Below are 25,456 nucleotides of genomic sequence, written 5' to 3' on the forward strand. Positions count from 1 at the left end.
TTACCAGCATATTGGGAAAAGAGTTGGATTAATTTATGTTTGTTTGTATTGTTTGAGAGTGGGTTTGTTCAGTGTGCATGTGGAAAAATAGTAAGGGAAAGCTAGGCAAAATAAAAATGAATTTTGGGGTCATTCTTACGTTATGTAGAAGTAAAATTCTATGGTCTAGGGCAGGGGTGGGCAAACTTTTTGGCCCAACAGCCACATCAGGGTTGTGAAACTGTATGGCAGGCCAGGTAGGGAAGGCTGTGCCTCCCTAAACAGCCTGGCCCCTGCCCCCTCCCACTTTCCACCCCCTGACCTCACCTCTCAGAACCTCCAACCCACCCTGCTCCTAGTCCCCTGACTGCCCCCTGGGACCTCCTGCCCCTTATCCAACCGCTCCCCACCCTACTTACCATGCTACTCAGAGCCGCAGGAGCTCACAGCCCAGCCGGAGCCAGCCATGCCACCGCACTGCCCGGCAGGGACAGCGGGCCAGAGTGCTGGCGGCACAGCAAGCTGAGGCTGCGGGGGAGGGAGGACAGCAGGGAAGGGGCTGGGGGCTCGCCTCCCGGGCTGGGGGCTCAAGGGCCAGGCAGGATGGTCCTGTGGGCCAGATGTGACCCACAGGCTCTAGTTTCCCCCCCTCTCGTCTAGGGTCTATGAAATTTCTGTCTCCTGCACTGTGGATATTTTCTTGGTTTGCTTGCTTAGAAAACCATTAATCACTGAGCAGTAGTTTGAGGCCTCTAGAGGTACCAGTGGTTTTTTCACTCTGTTTTGAAGAATGAAATCAAGCTGGTCAGAAAACACAATTCTAGTTCTGTGGCAAATTTGAATTTTTAGAATTTTGCATCTTGAATCAGTATGCAAAATCAAATTTGAAAATGTTCATAGAACAAATGTTCTGTTTTGGAAATACCAAAATGTGATGCTTCAGAAATGAAATCTGCTCTCTAGGGTTCCTGGCTGCTTGCCTGGCAGGCTGCTGTAGAGTTGGGAATCCTGACCATTGCGGACTGACATTGATAGTTCTTGTCAGTTCCATTGCTGTTCACTACTGAATAGCTCCAGTGAAATTAACCAGACCCTCATTAAAAAAAAAAAAAAGGGAATTCCTTTTATTTGCCTTCTGGTTTCTGAACCTGTAAGGGTGTCCTTCACATTTTCAGGGTTTTCTCTTTAACTATGAAGGCTAGAAACTTGCTTTAAACTCAAAATGAAAAGAGAGCTGAGATTGTGCCATAATTAATTTACCTGTAGGAACTCAAGCTTTAAGAAAAACATATTTTGAGATAAAGACATGAGATTTGGCAACATGGATTCTAGAATGGGTGGTAGATTCCTCTGATGAAAGGAAGTGTTGAAAATCTGTTGGGAAAGGTCTCTAGCAACTACATCATTTCTTTTATTTTCCTTGAAGGTCAGGGATCAGTGCGACAGGCAGTTCTGGTTGCTGTCATTGATTCCATGACTGCTTCTTATGTGTATGGGCTGAATTCTATAGTGAGGAGGGTGTTCTATTCATATATTCAGTTTATTTTTATTAGTTGCCTATAACACCGTACCAGATGCAGGTGACATAATCTGCAAAATAAGATATATATTGGCAATGGGAAGTACAGTATTGTACAGTTGAGAGTAGGCAGTCTGGGTTTTGGAAGTGACTTGAGTCCCCAAAAAATTGTTTGTCCTACAGGCAAAAATGAGAGAGGCTCTCTGATACCTTCACAGCATGCAAAACATTGTAGAAATTCATAATGTCTAAGAGGCAAAGGTTTTTGTAATCAGCACTTAAGAAAGAAACTTATTTTCATGGTTCTTAGACAGAATCTTTCTAGGTAGTGGGAGGTTGCTTTGAGGCTCAAGTGTCTATGGAGTAGTGAGGCAGTGATTCACTGATTCTATGGCTTGAGTAGACTTTTCTGTAAGTGTGTTTTGGAGGTTGGCAGATTCCATGTGTTTTTGGAGATTGGGCCATGGTGGCAGTGGCGGATTAAAGATTTTGCCGCCCCAGGCCCTGAAATAATTGCCGTCCCCTCCCCCGCCCCCACGCCCCAGCTCACCTCTGCTCCGCTGCCTCCCCTGAACACGCCGCTGGGTTCTGCTTCTTCCTGCTCCCTGCCAGTGCTTGTGCGTGAAACAGCTTCGCGAAGGATGGGGGAAGACAGGGGAACACGGCGCGCTCAGGAGAGGAGGTAGGGCCGGGGTGGGGATTTGGGGAAGGGGACCAATAGGGGCGGGGAAGGGGTGAGTTGGGGCGGGGCCAGGGGCGGAGGGCGCAAACCAGCACCAGGGGAAGCAGCCTCTGGCTGCTATTATAAATTGCTGCCCCTGCAAAATTTGCCACCCTAGGCCTAGGTCTTGTTGGCCTAGGCATTAATACGCTGCTGCATGGTGGTGAATTTTTATTTCCACCTATGTTTCTTATATTCATGTTGAATCGAAGGATCTATTCCAATGTGTGACTTATCATAGAATATCAGGGTTAGAAGGGACCTCAGGAGATAATCTAGTCCAACCCCTGCTTAAAGCAGGACCAATCCCCGATTAAATCATCCAACAGATTTTTGCCCCATATCCCTCAATGTCCCCCTCAAGGATTGAACTCACAACCCTGTATTTAGCAGGCCAATGCTCAAACCACTCAGCACCCCCCCCCCCCGCCGCCCCTCAATGTGAGGTGGCTGTGGATGCTGTGACAAACAAAATGGAGAATTTGGACAGGAAGTCTTAGGGTAGGGGATTCCATGTGGTTGAAGTTAATAAGACATCTTGGGAGACCAACACATCAGGGAGCTGTCAGCTCCTCTGGAGGGAATTTGTTGTTATCTGCTTATAATACTGACCCCCCCGCCCAGAGATCAGGTTAGTCTTGGTTCTGGACTCAGTGGACACTTACAGGATTTTTATTCCCTAGAGGTTTTCTTGCATCTGAGTCTGTATGGGAGCACAGTGGCTACTCCATCTCCAGAATTGTCCTTTCTCCATCTGGATATGGGGTGAACAGAGTATCCTGGGGGACAAGGTGAGGCAACACTGGGCCTGAAGTGACAGTGTCTGCATTGCAGACACTGTCAATTTATCAGTCCTCAAGCTGTGGATGGTGAAGAGTTTATTGACCCCAGATGTAGCACTGATCAGAATGAAGTGATGGCCTTTGTGTAATGTCTCCTTTGGGTCCATGTGAGGCAGTTGTTTGCTTACTGCACTAGATTGGATGTAGCTTCTAGTGACAAAGGTATTTTGGCATATGTTGAATAATCTGTGTAGCACTTTTTATAAACGGATATCCCAATAAATAAAATAGGCCCCTACCACCATTAGGCTAATCTTTCAGATTTTTACTTTCTCCATGCCCTGAAGCACAACAAACTCCAGCTCTAAAGTGTGAAGCCATAGTCAGAGTTGAGGTTCCCTGTTTAGAGAACACAGTGGAAGCACCCCCAGACTGCAAAAATTCTTGGACAAAATATCCTTATTTAAGGACATGCACAATCCATGTGCAGGCTTCAAAGTGCTTCTCTGTATTTGCCAGCAACACTTCTCTCCGATTGGGATACCGCTTCATCCCACAGACTATGATCTAGTTGCTATCTTGGCCAGGCACTAAAAAACACCAATTGTCTGAATTGAATCAAAAAGGGACTCATAAGTTACCTGTCATGTGTATCTTGATGGCATCATGACCCAGCCGTCTGGCTAGATCTTCAGACAACTCACTCTCCTATATCTATAATATGTGAAGAACAGACCCTTTAGATCCCCACAAAACCTTTATGGATAATGGTATCAAAGGCTACTAAATAAATATATAAGAACCAGCATGGACAGCAGACTGTAATGCTGATCAAGAGGAGATCATCACCATCCTCTAGATCTGTAATACTGATGATCACTCTGTGCAGTGAGTCAGTACTGAGGTGCCAGGAGGCACTCGACCATTGAAAGTGTTTCTTTTGGGAAATAAGAAAAGCAAAATTCTGTGGGCACTGAGTATGTGATGGCATTTTACTCTTACAAGAATTAGCTCCAGTGTCCCAGCTAAATTCCAGCTTTGCTAAATAAAATCCTCTTACCTAATTTCCCTGGAACTTTTAAGTGGATACGGTATCCTTTCAGAGGGGTAGCCATGTTAGTCTTTATCAGCAAAAACAACGAGGAGTCCTTGTGGCACCTTTAGAGACTAACAAATTTGTTAGTCTCTAAAGGTGCCACAAGGACTCCTCATTGTTTTTACAATATCCTTTGCCACTTTCAGTCTTGTAAATGGTTTGTCGTATCCCTGTGCACGGTTTCATAGAGCTGCCAGGCTGTAGACTGGTGTTTCAGTAGAGTGATGTGTGTATTTACCCCCTAAAATGCATCCTACTCTGCTTGGTTTACATAAAATATACTCAAAAAGAAAAGGAGTACTAGTGGCACCTTAGAGACTAACAAATTCATTTGAGCATAAGCTTTCGTGAGCTACAGCACACTTCATCGGATGCTCACGAAAGCTTATGCTCAAATAAATTTGTTAGTCTCTAAGGTGCCACAAGTACTCCTTTTCTTTTTGCAAATACAGACTAACATGGCTGCTACTATAAAATATACTCAATCTCTGAAAGACACATTTGCTAAATAAATGATCTCCTTTTGACAGTTGGAGAAAATAGTTACCAAATATTAAAGCTGGGTTTTCCAGCTTTTAGTGTAATGTTGAGGGGTAGTAATCTTGTGGAAAATACAGCCACTGTAGGCATAGATTACGTTGAATAAATGATTTTTGAATAATCCCTTGTGAATAGATGTGGTATGCTTGGGGTCGCTTATGGATCTGTTATGTTAATTGGCGAGAATGAAGTAGAATTCTCTAGGAATAAATGAGAGCTGTCAAACAGTATCTAAAATTATAGCCATTTCCTGGTTGGTATAGATGATGGTTGTCCCTGAGATTTTTGTACAAGAGATACTAAGTTTTTTCCTACTATTTTATCTTTAAATGTCCTTATTTTTATATTCAGTGTTTAGTTTCCTGAGGGGGACACACTGTTCACCCTTTGACTGTTCACATAGCATATGCTCTGGAGGTACTGTGGAAAGATGCTGAATAAAACAGTACTGTGCCCTGGACAGCCTTCAGTAGTCTGAATAATAGTACAGTTGGCAATTTAAAACCCTACATGACCTAGGAGACAATTGGTGAGAGCAGGACTTTCCCCTGTACTTGCTGCCCTGTTTCAGGGGAAAAACTGCCAGGAGACTGCCTAGTGGGCTTCTAAGATGCAGGAGAGTCATAGAGCTGGGAATGAGTCTACAACAGAAAATTTGAGTTTTCCTATGGAAAACTTTAATTTTGTGGAGAGTTTCCCATGGGAAACTCATTCAGACAGAAAATTCACAACCAGCTCTAGGAGGGAGAGTAGAGCTGGTCAAATTTGCTGAGTGAGTGTGTGTGTTGGGGGGGGGGGGTCCTCTTTGGAAAATGCTCATTTGTTGAAATCTAAGTATTCCATGGGAACATATTGATTTAAGTGAACTTCCAATGGAAGCCAGCAGGTTTCTGACAAACCTGCCTGGTTTGCTGCCCACATAATCTCCTCTCTAGCACCCTGGGCTCCCCAGCTGTTCAGCAGCCTGTCTGGCAGGGAACCAGGGCTTCCAGGTTCCTAAACACCCAAGCGCCACACATACTTGGCAGCATGCCAGGCAGACAGCTGATGAGCAGGAGCCCAGAAGCCTGGAGAACATTTTTCATTTCAGAAGCACCAAAATGTTCCCACTGTATTCTGTCCAGTTCTTGGCCAGCTCTAGGGCTGTGGTTCTATTTCTTCCCACTAGACACATGCTTGGGTTAAATCTGTTCCTCCCATTTATTTCCTGTTCCTAGTAACAGCTAGTATTAGGAGATTAGGAAATCTGTGTCAGTAGACTGGACTCTAGTCATCTGGTACAGAAGCTGATTTAAATGATAGGTTACCTGCCACACTTCCACCTTCTTCCCTTCTGAACCCAACTAGCAAAGCTGGTCCAAAGAACTGTTGCCAAAAGCTTAGTCAGACTTAGTAACAATTGCAAGCTTACTCTGCCTACCTCCTGCATGTCAGATTCACTCTAAACCACATATCTTTTCTTTAAGCACTCTTAGTGCTGAATACAAAACAAACTATTTTTAGCAGTTCAGAAATGTCTGGATTGTTATGCATTGAAGGGAAGTTCCAGAATACCGTAAAAATGGAAGTTCTGATTTCACACCAGGGTAAATGGGGAATAACTCTAAAGTCAGGGTTCCAACAGTATAAAACTGGAGTGAGAGCAGAATCAGGCTCTCACTAATTTCTGTGATCAGTAATCTTGAATGTTATAAGAAGCCTTGTTCTTGAGAGGTCCTCTCCAGCTTTCAAGATCAGCATTTTCTGATACACTGCATATGCAGTGGGGAGCCAACAGTGGGGCAGAGGATGCAGTTACCCCTCTGCACTCTTTAGGTGTGTGTATATGAAACCTTTTCAAGCATGTTTTTCAGTTGAAAAATGGCCACCAATGATTCATCATCTTCCCTGGTTCCCCTTAGATATAAAAGATGGCTGTGCTAGTGTGCATATCTATATTTATGGCTGCTTATCCTGACCAAACTTGAACCCGAACCCAAATCTGAACTCTGAATTTTTGGGGTTCATCCATCTTCCTTTTCATAGGGAGACCAACTAACCTAAAGGTTTTCAAATATTTAAAATGGCTTTTGTTTTTTGCACATGCAGTTTGCTCTACCATTTTCCAGATCAAGGAAGCAATAAGAGTAGCGACAAGAACTTGAGAAATACAAAGGCAACCTGATCGTACTGAGAACACATCAATTAATTAGACTCTATTGTATAGTTTTAACTTTCCATTGTGACACATGCAATGTGACCTCCATTTAGCTTTAAGATCTTAAGAGATTATGGGAGTTTTATTCAGGGGAAAAAATGTTCTTATATAACTTCCAGATAAATATTACTTCATTCAAAATTTTTTTACTCTAATTAAAAAGCTTTTGAGTTTCTAACTGTTACCCTTTGAATTTTGTCAGGATTATCATTAATATGAGTAGATTTGGACTGAATTAAATCTGGAAACGTATGTTTAATTTTACAATAATGTGCACTCAATGCGGTTTGGGGATGCAAGTATAGCAGATCTCTGATAATCTGCCTTTGTTCCTTTTGGGAGACAATATGCTATTTTAGTATTTGACTTGGTACATTGTTTGCCTGAGTGCTTTCATGTGATGCCCAATCAAAAGCTGTACTAGGATGCGTAAATTGCAACAAGTTGAAAAGAACACTATTTCAGGGCTGTACTATAATATAGCTGATACTCTGGAGAGAAACCATGAAAATGTAATGCCATTAACCCCAAATCTGTTCAGTTTTAAAGACAATTTTATCTAACTGAAGAAAACACAATTTTGGATATTACACATATATGCTCTTATACATCTCTATATCAGTGTTTGAGTGTATGCATAGGGGTGTGGTTATATAATAATCTCTGATAATGTGTTAAAACTGGATTTAAATTGAGAGTATATATCAGTACTTTAAGATTAGAAGCATTACATGGATGTTGCAATTACCTTGCAAAACAAGCATCAGAAATGCAGGAAATTCAGAGTTAAGGTGAAACTTAAAAGAAATCCAAACACATTAAGATCTGGAAATATATTTAAGATACCCAAACAACCTTAACTGTACCCAGCATAACACCATGCAATAAACCTACAATTATGATTATGTAATAGTGTTTGTAATCTTACAGTAAATGAAATTTGTTAAGATTATCTTGGTGTCACTATAGGGTGAATTGTTGAGGAGGCTGTAGGTAATTTTTGTCTGGATCAGGCCCTTTGCTTGTCCAGTGATTATTCTGACTGCCTTGAAACTTGATATACAGACAGCCCCCCAACCTGAAACAAATACTCACCAGCAACCACACACCACACAACAGAACTACTAACCCAGGAACCTATCCTTGCAACAAAGCCCGTTGCCAACTGTGTCCACATATCTATTCAGGGGACACCATCATAGGGCCTAATCCCATCAGCCACACTATCAGAGGCTTGTTCACCTGCACATCTACCAATGTGATATATGCCATCATGTGCCAGCAATGCCCCTCTGCCATGTACATTGGTCAAACTGGACAGTCTCTACGTAAAAGAATAAATGGACACAAATCAGATATCAAGAATTATAACATTCATAAACCAGTTGGAGAACACTTCAATCTCTCTGGTCACTCGATTACAGACCTAAAGGTCGCAATATTACAACAATAAAGACTTCAAAAACAGACTCCAACGAGAGACTGCTGAATTGGAATTAATTTGCAAACTGGATACAATTAATTTAGGCTTGAATAGAGACTGGGAGTGGATGGGTCATTACACAATGTAAAACTATTTCCCCATGTTTATTTCCCCCCCCCCCTCCGTTCCTCAGACATTCCTGTTAACTGCTGGAAATGGCTCACCTTGATTATCCACTACAAAAGGTTTTCTTCATCCGATGAAGTGAGCTGTAGCTCACGAAAGCTTATGCTCAAATAAATTGGTTAGTCTCTAAGGTGCCACTAGTACTCCTTTTCTTTTTGCGAATACAGACTAACACGGCTGCTACTCTGAAACTTGATATACTGTGGCTATGGGGATGAATGGTTTACTCATGTCCTTGAAAATACGTGCCCATATTTGATATACCTACAGTGCAATTGGATCGCTCAATATCTTAAAACCATTGAGTAATCTATTTGGAACTAAATCTACTAGCACTATACAAGTATATAATGCACTCCTGGAAGATGGAAATTCAAAATGATTTTAACAGATTCTGTTGGTTTTAGATAGGTGACAAGACTTCTAGGTTTCTACTCATAATCTAAGTTCTCTTTTAAAGAAGACTTTAACTACTGGCTGTCTTGCACTGTATCTGTATAATTGACATGAGCCTCATTTTTTTTTTTGAGTTGAGCCTCAGCCAGTCCTCTTGGTCCCTGATTCTGCACATACATTAAGTTAAGCATGTGAGTTAGTACTGTTAAAGTTAATGGGGGGCCTGCTTTTGCTAGTACACTTTTGCACCCCCACAAACATGCACAGATCTTCCTAACTGTGCACAAAAATTAGCTAGTTAGATATACAAGAGCTACAAACGGCATTGCCAATTATTTGCTGGTACAAAACTAAGCCTATACAATTAGAGACCTAATTTTCAGTTATGACCTTTAAGTCCTTCCACACAGGAAGGGTCAATCATTATAAAGATTTTTTTTTAAAGGGGAAATCACAATTAAAAGCTAGTAAGAGATGCTACATTTGACAGTGGATTCTATCTGAATGCAAAAGGATCATTAAACAGAAGTTGAAGCTGCAGACTTTCCTGTGATGGGACATGGTAGACATTGATATGGCAAAATGTTGAAAGGAAAGGTGGTGGGTTTTTTGTAGATGGCTGGCTGGCCAAGTTCCTGTCTGAATTATTATTTTAATGCTTCTGAGATTATGATGTAATAGGTGTAAAAGATACTTATTCAAAGGATCTAGGTATCTTTTTATTTTAAATTGAAATAACTTTTATTCAAGTTGCTGTTCCATGCAATAATTTGAATCGCTTCAGGCAGATGTGTTGTGTCTGACTATTACAGGGACTCTGATCTGGGTACATCTGTGCAGTTGCTTAATTTCATACATTCCTTGAGACTTTTATTGAAGTAAGACTTGAAAAAAGTGAGAACTTAGCCTATGGAGTTTTTTTTTTTTTTTGCCTGGGGAGATTTCCCCCATATCTATGGTTTGCATTGTCTGAAATTTAGAATAAGTTTTACATATTTACATCTGTAGAATATGCTTTAAATAAATCAACCTGCATACTGTACATGGGATTTTTTTCATTGTTTTGTAGAGCTGAATTTGTGAGGAAAGGCATTCCTGTAGTTAGGGTACTACACTGAGACCAAAGCAATGTAGGTTCTAATCATGGCTGTGTCAGACTTCTTACTGAATTATGACTCTGTCTCAGTTTTCAGGGATAATTTCTACCTAAAGGGGCTGTTATCAGGCTTCATTCATTCATATTTGTGAAACCCACTGTGATCCTCAGAAGTCAGTATAGAAGTGCTTATTATTTATAATAATAATAATAATGAATAATAATGCCACTAAATTACAAACTGACATTATTGCATCTTTTGTCCATTCAGTTTCAACACTGTCTTAAATTACTTCATAATGTAAATGCAATTTGATATGTGAGTGAAGTGCACAACAAAGTGAAATGTGAGATCCAGAACTTTGCAAACACTCCATTTGTCAATTAAAGGACACAAAGGTTATATTACAAACCATAAACCAGTGTAAAATATATAGTTATCTTCAGCTAAAATTGGTGTTGCTGGTAAACTGTTCCAATAGGGTCTCCATTCCTTAAAGTCAAATGTGCAAAGTGAAGGAGGAATGTGAAATAACAAAGTTGCTTGACTTAAGATTTATGAGAGCAAAAATATTTACTTAAACAAAAAGCCCATTTGTATTGGGAAGCCTTGTTCTGATTTAAAACTTTTTAGAGGAATAGAAATATAACTGACTACTTCGATTGGGTTGCTATGAGCTGAAATAAGTCACTCTAATATTAGCAATTACTTGGTAAATTCCAATTCAGCATTGACTTTTAAAGATTGGGCTTGCTGTACTGGAGTCAAACAAAGTCAGCAGCACTATGTGAGTTCCAATTAAATACTAAAGCAAGACCATTTCAGTAGCACAGAGGCTTTTGGGTGGGCATCAGCACAGAGAAATTTTATCTATTAAATTTCCACTTCTGCTCACACCAGTCCAACTCCATGTGTGGTAGCAACATTTGGAGCCCTCTGTAGAAGAGTTACCAGCTGCGACAGGCATTTATAGTATTGTCGTCCAACTCTGCTCAGACCAAGTATAATACCTTCAAAAACTGGCAACCTACCTGCAATAGGGCCTCTCAACATCGGTAGTGCTGGTACACTTGGAGAATAAACAAGGGTGGGGATGTTTTAGAATGTCCCTGTATAGCCAGCCTCTTAGAATATGATTTTTACTTTCATTTGCCACCAGTGATTCAGTACCAGAAGAATTATTACATCAGATCCAAGGGTGAGGATTAACAATTTGTAAATTTATGCTCCATTCAATTTACTAATAGTCGTTGATCTTCAGTGTAACTTAATATCTGGCCACATTTGCTTAGACAATCAACATACATTAATCACCTAACCATAATTTCACCTAGATGTATGTCTCCCCTCCCACACCCAATTTCATGATACAAGTTAATTAAATAGAATGTGTACATTCAGAAGCTCTTAATTTATGGAATGACAATATCAGTGCAAAAATCCCATTGTTTCATATAATGTATATAAATGGCTGTATCGCTGCATTTATATAATAAGAATGTGTATATTAGACTGTGTACATGTCTATATTATGAACATTGTCTCTTTTCAGGAATATGTTTTACCAAAGGTAAAATTGCAGTGTCAACCTTTTTCTTGCCCTCAAAGACCTATGAAGGCATATTTTTTATAGTTTAACAAGTTTTCCTATTAAGTTTTGAAAAATGGATCTAGTTATAGACATACATGAAGCCTATTCAATTAGTCTTGATTTGGTGTATTTGATTTAAAGGTTTTTGATTATTTGCTCCATGTTCTAACATGACAACTTAGAAATAGAATGAAATTAACCTGTCAGGAAGGATTAATGAACTGATTTTATTCACCAGTGTGTGATTTACAGAAATTCCACTGAGGCTGCCATCTCCACAGAGCCAATATTCATATCTTAAAACTGATTAAAGGTCCAGGTAACCAATTTCTGTAGTTTCATACCCTAATTAATGTTTAACCAATTGAAGAAAAAGTAAACATACAAACAAATGAACATATGTAGAGCAGTGAATTACTATAGCTAAGTTAAAAATCCACCTCCTACTTTCATACAAGAAACTCAGAACATGTTAATATTTAAGTCATTAGTATAAAATCAAACAAGCATACTTAAATCCTTAACTGATTTGATGCTAAAGCCTATTTTGATTGAATCAAAACACTATATGTAAATACTCAGTCCACATAGAACGGAACTGCTGTAGTCTACAGTTGCCAACCAAGGTATTTTCTGTTGAGGGAGTTAATGATGTCTTACCCATAAGAGAAAATCTTATATATGTTAATACAGAGAACTGGATGCCTCACTATTTATTTTGTTAGTGTGATATAGATGTTTTTCACTTTGGGATTATTAATTCAAATTTAGCTCTAGCTGGTAGTTACTGGAAGCTATTGCTATCCAAGAGCTGTTCAGTGGATTATGTGAAACAAATTGTTGTTAGTCCTATCTGTAGCAAAAAAGTCCACCTCATAAAACCATCGTGTTAAATTGTTTGGCAACCCTGGTGTGCCTGAAAAATAAAATCCCTTCTTACTAGATAGTCTTATGCCATGGCTGAAGCACATTGGCAGAGAAGGAAGCACAGCCACTGACCAGGCTGTGCAGGTTCTGTTAAGAATCAGTCACTAGAACTGCCAATACTAAAAAACCTTTAGAAATGTGATCTCTACTTCTGTGCGCCTGCTGTCATTTGCTGCCTTCTAATGGGGACACATATGCTAAATTGAATTATTATGGCAGGACCATTAGTAGCTCCATAGATAAGGATATGTGGGGAGGCGGGAGGGAACTAGGAAGAGGGGCTGCAGCCAGGGAGGAGAGCTTGCTAAGGCATCAGAGCTGGGGATTTTTTTAAAATTAAAACTGTTTTTTTTGGCATTGCAATGACACACGTATTTAAATAAACTTCCAAACTTCATTATCCTTTTCTGTGCTATGTCCAATTTTATATAATATATCAAACTTGTATCAAATTTAACAGAAAGATTCCCATTGATTTTTTTAGGGGGAGTGGATCAGACCCTTAAATATGAAAGGTACATTTTTAACACCCTGTAAAGCATCATGCATACCAATTGCACTGTATAGATACTAAATAGCACTTTTTTTTCAGTGCAGTACAGCCTATTCCTAATTCGGTCTTTGAATACATTTCTCTTGCAATCTTTTCACCTTAAACAAGGTTAGTGTAATTTTAATGATTGCACTACATAGACAACAGTTGTAAATTCTTAACAGTTTGCACATCAAAAGACTACTATTAATCATGTATTCATCCTACGATATTATGAATCTTATTTCTACCATGGATCACATCCTCTATTGAAGTGATATTTAAAAAAATACAGGCAATTCATTATGTAACTCAAGTGTGCTTGGAGAAACAGTAAAGTGTAATGACTGTTAAAGCAATGGCTCTTCAGTGTATTGTCCATGACAATACATTTTGATATTAAGACCATTCTGGTGTCTTATTAAGAATAATTCTTGGACTGTCATTGTGATCCTAAGATGTAGTGGTCAGTTCTTCATAGAATGTTCCTGTACTGAATAGATGGAATCTCTTGTGTTCTTATTAAGAAGGTAATTTTGTAATAAAAATATAACTATTGTCCAAAACATTTACATGAACATTTATTTTCATGAAATTTACATACAAAGAATTGATCCTTAAACATGATGGAATAATGGAAATATGTCTATCTCCAGTTCTTTTCTGTGAAAGTGCTTAGTAATAAACTGAAGACCAAAGAAAATTAGTACTTAAAGGTGAACAAGCAATTTGTGCATAAGTATGGCCCTAATCTTAAAAGTCAGGTTTATTAAATCCTATGTAGTTCTATAATTATCCTCAGTGGCCAAGGTAATTAAAATTTTGCTGGAAAAGGGGAAAAATCCCCTTATGTGTATCTTTGTCTGCTTTGTCAGAAATTTTCATTCTATTTCCATTAAAGGCTAGAAGTCTCTAATTTTGTTGTGCTAGTCTTGTGTGGCTTCATATTCTATGTCTTCCTTACCTTATGCATAAAAGGATTCTGCCAGAACTCCCTTTTAATCATACTGTCCTAGAGCCAGTTTGATTAAGGTGTGCCCTAAACCAAGGTCATGGGCAGTGGTTCCCAAACCTGTTCCGCCGCTTGTGCAGGGAAAGCCCCTTGTGGGCTGGGCCGGTTTGTTTACCTGTCGCGTCTGCAGGTTCGGCCGATCGCGGCTCCCACTGGCCACGGTTCGCTGCTCCAGGCCAATGGGAGCTCCTGGAAGTAGCGGCCAGTACGTCCCTCGGCCCACAGCGCTTCCAGCAGCTCCCATTGGTCTGGAGCAGCGAACCGCGGCCAGTGGGAGCCGCGATCGGCCGAACCTGCAGACGCGGCAGGTAAACAGCCTTGACTGCCGGGGTTTCCCTGCACAAGCGGCAGAACAAGTTTTGGAACCACTGTCCTATGGCTTTGCCTCTTTCTGTGATGCTGAGTGGAACATGTGTGTCTGCTCAACTGCTAATCAGTATGGGTATGTCTACACAGCAAACAAAGACCCACGTCTGGCCCATACCAGCCAACTTGGGCTTGTGGGGCTCAGCCTGCAGGGCTGTTTTATTTTTGTGTAGACTTCTGGGCTCAGGTTGGAGCCTGAGCTCTGGGACCCTTCCATCCCAAAGGATCCTGGGTGCAGGCTGGAGCCTGGGCTCTAGAAGTCAACACACAGCAATGAAACAGCCCCACAGCCTGATCCCTGTGAGCTGCTGTTTTCTTTAAGTGTAAACCACAGTACTCTGAAACCTAGGACATGCCTTCAAATTCCCTCACCTGCTCTTTCTGTTCTCCCTTCATATCAGGGGCTTGCTCACCCACAATCCTGCCATGGGAAGTTTATGAAATATCATTCTATTGTAGTAGCCCCTAAGAATCCAGACAGATTGGTGTGCCTTTGTTGTACCACTGCATACGACTCAAATATGCTGACTAGCTCTGCAGATGGACTTCAGAAAAAATTGAGGAACCACTTACTGCACCTCAGATACTCCAGAACGGACCACCTCAAACAATAAATCATCACATGCTCCCACACATTGGGGAAAAAATCAGGAAAAGTATCCGTAAAACATGCAAGAAATCTAAAACTATAGTTAACGTCCGTCCCCCCCGCCCTCTGATGACAGCCATTCAATGCAAAAAGGAAAAGTGGAACCAACTACAACTACTCCACAACCCACAGAACACCACCTTCAGGAGAAACCATGGCACCACTACCCACCACATGAACACTATACAACACCTGAATATCTGCAATTTACGAAGACTACCCCTAACTGGAAATTAATAATCTGTACTCATACTCTCAGGGATTGAACTTCTGCTTCTCTACAGAACCTGATACAATACTAACATGTAGAGAACTAGAAGAATTCTTTTGACAACTCCATCTCAAATAATTCTTTCACAACAATGATGACACCATTTAAAATGACTGTCGCTATCAACAATCATAAGAAAAAAGAATAATCTGACTGGACACCATAGTGTAAATGAAAATGCACTCTTGATTGTTACATTGATTGCTTCAGGGGAAAAAAGTAGACACTGAAATCCTTAACAAACATCACATCCACCACTCTCTCTCTACTGCTGAGGACAGCTATACAATCCCTGAAATCTAACCACCAGATGTGATTATGGTGGTGCCCCGTTTGTTTGCTGGTTTTGATCCTAACAATTGAGGACTATGTTAATGAGGCCAATCAACAACTCTCCAACACCCCCTACTATAAAGAAATCAAAGAAGCCACACCAACTTACGCAGGAATTTAAGGTTATCAGATCCTTCCCGAAACAACTCCTAGAGAAACTACAAACTCATTCCCAATGAACTGACTCCAGGGACCTTCTACATGCTTCCCAAGATTCACAAAAATGGGAACCTATGCAGGCCCATTATCAATCCTTCAGTAAGAATGCCTTGGCCAATCAGAATTCATAGAAACCATCCTCAACCTCATAGAAACCACTCACCTCTCAAAGGGCCAGCTTGCTCTAGGAAACAACCAACTTCCTTCACAAATGCTCTGCATCATTAACAACCCCCCCCCATACCCTAAGAGAACCTGCTTCAATACAGAAATAACCCTCCCCCCTCTGAATGCACACCTCTAGTTGTCACCTACTACCCCACACTGGAGCCCATATAGGGTGTCATCAAACTACAACGCATACCCTGAAAGATCTTTCCTGAACTACTTCTGGCCTTCAAACAACTCCCTAACCTCTCCAAACTCATCAGAAGCAATCTCCCCACTGCTACAATGATCAACACCTCCTACAACACATCCATGGGTCTTACACATGCCTATCATATGTGGTGTAACCCATCTAGTGCACTAAATGCACCAGTAGCTACAATGTGGGTGAATCAGACAATCACTGTGCTCTTGAATAAGATCACAGGAAAATTATGATAAAAGACAAACCTGTTCACCCACAGGAGATTTTTTTCACTCTGACATAGCAGCCTGTGACATTATCCTCTGATGTTATCTGGAACAGTGATCTGCAAGTTACTCCAGTCCTTGGCTCTGGGAGCCAGTCTTACCTTGCTCTGCTGTGAGACTGCCCCGCCCCCCGCTGGGCTGTTCACACACCGCCTCTGGCATGTAAACTGCTCCTTGGATTGTGCAACTGAATGACACTAGCCAATATCTCCAGTCCCGACACAACCCTAGGAACCTCAGTCTTGCAGTGTCCAGTTATGCCCGCTGGATACTGCAAACTCATGAGTTTGTCAATTTAACAAAGAAACTGATATGTACCAGGCTTGTTATCCCAAGAGGAGTCTGACATGCTTCAAACCAAATGCACTGCTTCAGATAGAATAAACAGATTTGTTAACTACAAAGATATGTTTTGACTTATGTAACAATGCTGGTTCTAATGGGACCCAACTGAGTGCCAATTCAGGACAAATTCCTGAAAGCAGGGCAGTTACAGCCCAAGGATCGGGTTTCTGTGCACACCAAGGCAAACCAAACCAGCCAGAGAAGACTTTAGTTTTACCCAACTGGCTAACCACAAGTCACACAAGCAATTCCCTTAGACACTCCAGTTTTCCAGTATCACCACCAGTGCCACTCATTCTGGGGACAGATGGTTATGAAAACCAGTACCTTGGTAAAAGGGAAGGGCGGCGGGGGGGTGGGGGGGGAATTCTCTCGATCCCAAATGACCAAGCCCCAGACCCAGCTCAACATACAGATCAGATCTTACCCACAAATCACAGGGTTGTCAATCCTTTAGAATCGAAAATCTAAAGGTTTATTTTTTCATAAAAGGAAAATGATATAGAGGAGAGCTAGAATTGGTTAAATGGAATCAATTACACACAGTGATGGCAAAGTTCTTGGTTCAGGCTTGTAGCAGTGATGGAATAAACTGCAGGTTCAAATCAAGTCTCTGGAGTACATCCACAGCTGGGATGGGTCTTTCAGTCCTTGGTTCAAAGCTTCAGTGTAGCAAAGTTCCTCCAGAGGTATGAAGCAGGATTGAAGGAGGAAGAGGAGGACGATGGAGGAGCTGCAGCAGCTTTTTATATTCTCTTGCCACGTGGTCTTTCTTTGTTCCAATGACAAGCTGGCCATCACATGGCACGGAAAAACCTCGAGTTCTGTCCATAGGCATGTTCCTGCATACCTTGCTGAGGCACAAGGCGTGTCTGCCTTCTCTCAGTGGGTCAGTTGTATAGCCGATGGTCCTTAATGGGCCATCAAGCAGGCTAGCCAGAGCTGACACCAACTATCCTGGACCGAAACAGCTACAACAACAGCGTATAATGAAGAGCTCTAGACTAGGGACTGGCAACCTTTGGCATGTGGCATATCAGGGAAATCCGCTGGAAATCCCTGATGGTTTGTTTATCTGCAGCGTCCGCAGGTTCAGCGGATCACAGCTCTCCCTGCCTGTGGTTCGCCAAAGGTTGCGGATCCCTGCTCTAGACAATCCCTTCTCTTCATCCTACTTGATGATTGAACTCCTAAATTTATCCATTCATAAAACACTACTGATTATACCTTTAAATGAGTCTAAATTGCACTGAACACTTCTGAAGTACCAAAATAAATGGTATCTTTTAATGAGAAAAATATTAGTTATGTTAAATTTATGACTTATGCCCTGATCCAGCAACAAGGAGTGTATGCACGCACTTGACTTTATGCCTGTTCTAGTCCCATAGAATGATTTGAAGGTATATCAGATTTATATTAGCAGTGAATTTGGGATTTTTAAATGTTTGTACTATGTGACTTCAGTAAGACTAACTATATGTGTAAAGTTAAGTATGCGTGAAAGTCTCCACAGGATCAGGACCTTACTTATATGCTTTTCCCATTTTATGCAGATCATACATTTCAAATTCATCCACTGTCAGGTGTCAGAGTTTTATAAATCATTCATGTACATATCCCCTACACACACACCAGCAATGTTATAGCCTCTTGTCTGTAGCTTGGCTTTAAACATTTTATAACTGTATAAGAGCAACAACAGTAGCATCCCAGTAGTACAACCATTATCATAAGGGGAAATCAAAATATTACCATTTCATAATTTTTCTTTGAGATCAATGATTTGATAAGGTAAGAATCTAGATAGAGCTCCTTCATTAAAATTGCAAAAGGTTGCTTTCTCAGCTCAAGGAATCTGGTGGCACAAAGGTAAACATTTTGCACAAAGGAAATTAATAAAACTATCCCTAGTGGCTCAAGAACAGAGTTGCTAAAATATTTTCTTCACTGTGCATGGGATTACAAGATCACCACAACAAGCATGGAATTGCACAGTGGAAGGGGGTAGGGCTTACAAAATCTCTAGATTCATGTGACTCGCACAGTGTACAGCTACATCCACTTGCTATCCCATGAAATGTCCTCCACCACACATAATCATTTAAGCCCTCTGTTCTAAAGTGACACAGGCAGAGCGGAAGCTCAGAAATGTATACAGAAATAGCACAAGCAAAGCACAACTTTGCACAGCTACCAAGTTTAATTTGACAAAGCTTAAAGAAAAACAAAGCATCAGAAAAGATAGTCATTATATATGACTTCAGGATTTAAAACAAGCTGTTCCTCACTGTTATATGCCTGCACACAATATGCTACTTCACAGAGAAGGTTGCCTAAGTGCCTTTTTTCTCAATGTAATCACTAAAATTTAAAAAATCACCAGTTTAGCTAAGATTATCATCTAGACAAACTTCAGATCACATGCCATACCATCCAATCATGATACTTAAATACAAGATGCTCTCCTCTACCAGACAGGCCCTTTTACTTTCAAAATTATAAGGATCAACAAAGCACATGTTAGAAGCATTAACGTCTCTCTAAACTGCACAACTTTCACTTCAATCACAATAAGATGAAGGCAAGCTTTTGTCAAAACTACATATAGTTTTAACCCAAACCTCAGATTTATATTCTAAGGTAAGGTTAGATAAAATGGCTGAGGGCAAGGGGAAGAGGCAGGAATAAATGAATGGAGTAAAATGGAAGGGAGGAGATAGATAAAAAGCTATATCCCAATTTTCTGTCCATCTATGGCGGGGCGGGGGAACAGAAGAAAACTGGTTACAGAGTAGCAGCCGTGTTAGTTTGTATTCGCAAAAAGAAAAGGAGTACTTGTGGCACCTTAGAGACTAACCAATTTATTTGAGCATAAGCTTTTGTGAACGACAGCTCTTTGTTTTAATGGAATATAATTTGAGGGCAAGTTATTCCAGAATTCCAAATAAATAGCGAGTGGGCTTCCTTTTTGGTTGGGTTCCTTTTTCTATTTAAAATGCAAGAAATTGCACTTGGAATTTCAGTTTCCTGAAAGGAGGGCTAGTCATCCCATTTAAAAATTGTTACAGCCTCCAAATAGCATACCTATTTTTGTTTACCTCTCTACAGGCCTTAAAATATTAATCTCTCCAGAAATTTTAAAAACTGGGGATTTTTATTAAATTTCCTATTCTACCAAGGTGGTTCTACAAAGTGTGATAAGTGTTTCCTCCTTAAAAATAGTCTACATTTGAGAATGACTGACTTATTTTTCTTTTAAATTCATGGATTTTTAACCACACTTTAAATGGAAAATCCAATGCAACCTTAACTATGGTCTCAATGAGATGCCGCCATAATTTTACAAATCTATTCCTAGACAGCTGTTATATTGCCATAAAAATATATTTAATATAGGATATTAAATGGATGGAACATTTTTCTAATCAAAGTGTTTGGTTAACGAGAAGGTCAAAGAAGCAGTTAGTGAAGGAATATATTTCTAAAGTGACATGCGCTAGTTAACTACAATACAATCTAATACCAGGGTGAATTGTGCGATTGGAATCACTAAGAAAACCTGGGGCACTCTATCAAGCTTAGTCTGATCCTGACAGCTTTCGACCAGCTATTTGTTGTTGTATCTCTCTGATTGAACAAGATGACAAATGTACACAAACCTAACACCCAAATGCTACACTTCTGTGAAGCGAGTCAGATTTTGACCTTTAATTGGTAGAGGTCATAAGGTCTCATGACACCACATCTGCTCTCTTTTTTGTCTTGTGGTGGACAGAGATTAACTACTAAAGTGCAGGCTCTCAGAATGATAAAATTCAGCTGTAATTAAACTGTCAAAGTATTGCTCAAAACATTTAAGTTTTTAAATATTTTATTTACTGTACACAGAAGGAGATGTTTTACATTAAGTGATGAGGCCTGATACAAGAATCTGTTCTGTATGGGCACAGGAATCCAAACATGGAGAACAAGTTTCAGTATATGGGCCTAAATTTGGGAAAAATAATATTCCCACAAGGGTTTTTAACCCTCCAACTTCTCTAGTCTAAGAAAAGCAAACTAAGAAAATTCACAAACATCCCATTTTACTTTTCTCAAAATTCCTATTAAATCTCCAACAGGAACACACAACTCGCTCAGTGAAGTCTGCACACTCTCACACTGAATATGCTCTAGCTGATTGCCCATAAAAGAGCAGGTTTACCTGCTATGTTGGCTGCTAACTGAATTCCTTGGCCTGCAAGCAGAGGGACTTCTAGTAAGAAAAGGAGGTGTCTTTACTAGAGCTGCAGACTGGAAGGAGTGCAAATACCTTATGTATAAGACAGTAGTAGTTTTTAACTTAACCTCTAAGGAGCAGTCCAATAAAGGGTGGTACCTTGTAATTGTGTCTTGTGGGGCTTCCAGGGTATATACTGGGCTGTCTCTAGTCCTCCTCTGAGAGGAAAATTGACTATTGGTCTGTAGATCCTTCTGGCAGATTGAGCTAGCCTTGTGCCACTTGGTTGTAGGCCACACTGGACAGGAGTGGGTTAAGGAGCAACTCTGGGCTCAGAAAGCCCTGGCCCTTTGCCTGTGCTGAGCATGCTCAGGTTGGAGGCTTGGTTTAAAAGGCAGCCAGACAGTTCTGTTGGGGCTGGCAGGCCAGGGAGGAGGATGTACTCTGGGAGCTCCAGGGAAAGACACAACCTAATCACACACCCAGTCTGGGAATGAGGAAGGGGGAGACGCATCCCCTGGAGACTGGGACTAGGTTAGGAAGCCCAGAAAGCCACACTCCCCAGGGCAGATGACAGCTGGCTGGGATACAGAGGGAGATAAGAAGTGATGCAGGGAAGCTGAAGTGAGGCTGACGCAAGATACCACAGAGTGGGCAAAGCCAAATCAGCTTCCCAGCACTCTGGGTCAGAACCTGGTGGAGCAGGAGGGCCCACATTCTCCTACCCCACATGAGAACTGTACTCATTAGGCAAAGCTGCCACCTGGGAACTGAACCCACTTGGTGGGATTGCTGCCAAGAACAGTGCCCATTAGGCAGAGCTGCTGCTTGTGGACTGAGCCCTTTAAGCAAGGTTGTCGCCAGAAATGAACCCTTGGATGTAATGGCTGCTTAGAGCTCTAACTGCTAGGTGGGAGACGCTGTCTCCTGCCCTACCTGTATTCTTCTACTACTGCTCAGATATTGACATTGTTGCTTCCTTTTCCAGTACACTAGTACAAAGCCAGTAACAAAGCCCTAGAGATATGGAACTGGGCCTTGCCTATCTGAGGAATAACGTGTGATCTAATCCTTTTCTCCAGCTCATTCAGAGAGGAGTAGGGAAGGATACCTAGTAATCAGCAAGCAGGTTCAGGACAATACATAGGTCCCAAAATATTGCTTAAAGCAGTATTACATGTTGAATGGCATCTGAGCATTCTCACATTGATTAAAAACTGCCTGAAGAACAGTAAACAAAGTATATTGATTAATGACAATTAAGTTGAACAATATGTTTAGCAGGACTGCCATAGGGGTCAATACTAAAGTCTGTTTTTTAGGGCTCCATTCTTCAAATCCTTACAGAAGGAGTACTTATTCATGCAGTTGATTTCAGAAGGGTCATTCATATGAATGACAGTACTGTTTTTGTAAGAATTACCAGGATCAGGTCATCAGTTAATAAAGGCGTTAAAGACTGGAAAGTGATAGTAAATGCCTCAGTAATAAAATCCCCAAACTGGGAGGTGTTACAAACATTAGTTGCAGTGGAAAAAATACAAAAGGACCTAGAGATACTAGAAATATGGGCAGAAAACAAAATGAGATTCAGCTTGCAAAACTGCATGTAGGGGAAATAGTCTTGAGCACCTATTCAGTGGGATGAAGAAACCTGGAAAGCAACAAGAAAGGCTTCAATCTGCAATTTGATAGGCATCAGAATTAACCCAGTGTTATCAGAAATTCCCCAGTTCTATTTTCTATTATCCTAGAACCATCTAGTGTAGGACTGGAAGGGAAGGGACCTCTGTAGGTCATCTAGTCCAGGTAAAAACTGTGAAAACTGTTTCGGTACTAGTGTCTGTGAAAAATGCTCTCAAGTGACCATCATAGTAATTATTACTGCTAGCTGATTTTTTTTTTTTTTTAATCACTGCCTTTTCTGGGTTCATGTGGTCAAAAATGCAGTAAAAGGCCTTTTCTAGCCCTTCTGCTTCTGGGGCCTGACCATAATTTTCACTTTCATACAGTTATAACAGGAAATTATCTAACATTTTACAATATTAGAATGTTGGTTTGGATGCACTTTGTATTTTTAATTAACAGTTTGGTTTTTTTTCTGAACTGGTTTGCCCATCCATGGTAGAACCCTGAGGCAGTTCAGTAATGGGGCAAAAAATGGTGTTAAGCAATGTCATTAGCAAAGTTATATAAAATTGTACCATACCATCTGATTTCACTTGCTGATGAAACACTATACAAAACTATTAATGCACTGAGAGCAAGGAGTCAGATCAGCCTGGGATGAATTTTTTAAAAATAGATCTTTTCCTAGTCACTGAATGTGATGTCAACAAACCAAACAGGATTGGCTTCTGAGTAGGGCTGTTGATTAATCACAGTTAACTCATGCGATTAACTCAAAAATTAATCGCAGTTTTAATTGCACTGTTAAACAGAATACCAATTAAAATTTATTACAAATTTTTGCATGGTTTTCTACATTTTCAAATATATTTATTTCTATTACAACACAGAATACAAAGTGTACACTGCTCACTTTATATTACACATTTGCACTGTAAAAATGATAAAAAATAGTATTTTTCAATTCACCTCATACAAGTACTGTAGTGCAATCTTTGTCATGAAAGTGCAACTTACAAATGTACATTTTTTGTTACATAACTGCATTAAAAAAAAACCAATGTAAAACTTTAAAGCCTACAAGTCCACTCAGTCACACTTCTTGTTCAGCCAATTGCTAAGACAAACAAGTTTGTTTGCATTTGCAGGAGATAATGCTGCCTGCTTCTCGTTTACAATGTCACCAGAAAGTGAGAACGGGTGTTCACATGGGACTTTTGTAGCCGCCATTGCAATATATTTATGTTGCCAGATATGCTAAACATTCGTATGTCCCTTAATGCTTTGGTCACCATTCCAGAGGACATGCTTTCATGCTGATGACACTCGTTTAAAAAAAATAATGCATTAATTAAATTCGTGACTGAACTCATTGGGGGAAAATTGTATGTCTCCGGCTATGTTTTACCCACAGTCTACCATATATTTCATGTTATAGCAGTCTCGGATGATGACTCAGCACATTTTATTCATTTTAAGAACACTTTTGCTGCAGATTTGATAAAACACAAAGATACCAATGTGAGATTCCTAAAGATAGCTACAGCACTCGACCCAAGGTTTAAGAATCTGAAATGCCTTCTAAAATCTGAGAGGGACTAGGTGTAGAGCATGCTTTCAGAAGTCTTAAAAGAGCAACACTCCCATGTGGAAACTACAGAACCCAAACCACCCAAAAAGAAAATCAACCTTCTGCTGGTGGCATCTGACTCAGATGGTGAAAATGAACATGCACCTGTCTGCTCTGCTTTGGATCATTATAGAGCAGAACCTGTTATCTGCATGGATGCATGTCCCCTGGAATGGTGGTTGAAGCATGAAGGGACATATGAATCTTTAGCGCATGTGGCACGTAAATATCTTGTGACACCGACTACAACAGTGCTATGAGAACACCTGTTCTCACTTTCAGGGTGACACTGTAAACAAGAAGCAGGCAGTATTATCTCCTACAAATGTAAACAAACTTGTTTGTCTGAGTGATTGTCTGAACAAGAAATAGGACTTAGTGGACTTGTAGGCTCTAAAGTTTTACATTGTTTTGTTTTTGACTGCAGCTGAACTTACAAATATAAATTTGTTATATAACTTTCATGACAAAGATTTCATTATAGTACTTGTATGAGGTGAATAGAAAAATACTATTTCTTTTTTACAGTGCAAATATTTGTAATAAAAAATATAAAGTGAGCACTGTATACTTTGTATTCTGTGTTGTAATTGAAATCAATATATTTGAAAATGTAGAAAACATCCAAAATATTTAAATAAAGGGTATTCTAATATTGTTTAACAGCACGATTAATCACTATTTTTTTTAATTGCTTGACAGCCCTACTTCTGACACATTAATGCAGGGGCAGCCAATCTGAGCCTGAGAAGGAGCCAGAATTTACCAACGTACATTGCCAAAGAGCCACACTAATATGTCTGCAGCCCCCCCCACTAACTCCCCCCATTCCAACCTGCAGCACCTCCTCCCTGGCAGCCACACCAATCAGTGCCTCCCGCACCCTCCCCATGCCTCCCACCTGCCGCGATCAGCTGTCACATGGTCCACAGGAGGCTCTGGTTGGGGCGGCGGGGGAGAGCGAGAGCATGGCAGGCTTGGGGGAAGGGTTGGAGTGGGGGCAGGGCCTGGGACAGAGCAGGGGCCACTCACCGGCACATTGGAAAGTTAGCATCTATAGCTCCAGCCCCGGAGTCAGTGCGTATGCAAGGAGCTGCATATTTGAAGAGCTGTACGTGGCTCTGGAGCTACAGGTTGGCCACCCTTGCATTAATGGGTGTTTATATGCAAAGAAGTGCTCTGGTAGAATTTTAAAAGTCATGATTCTGACCTGCT

Source organism: Caretta caretta, chromosome 1 (assembly GCF_965140235.1).
Source record: "Caretta caretta isolate rCarCar2 chromosome 1, rCarCar1.hap1, whole genome shotgun sequence".
In the NCBI taxonomy this organism is placed as follows: domain Eukaryota; kingdom Metazoa; phylum Chordata; order Testudines; family Cheloniidae; genus Caretta; species Caretta caretta.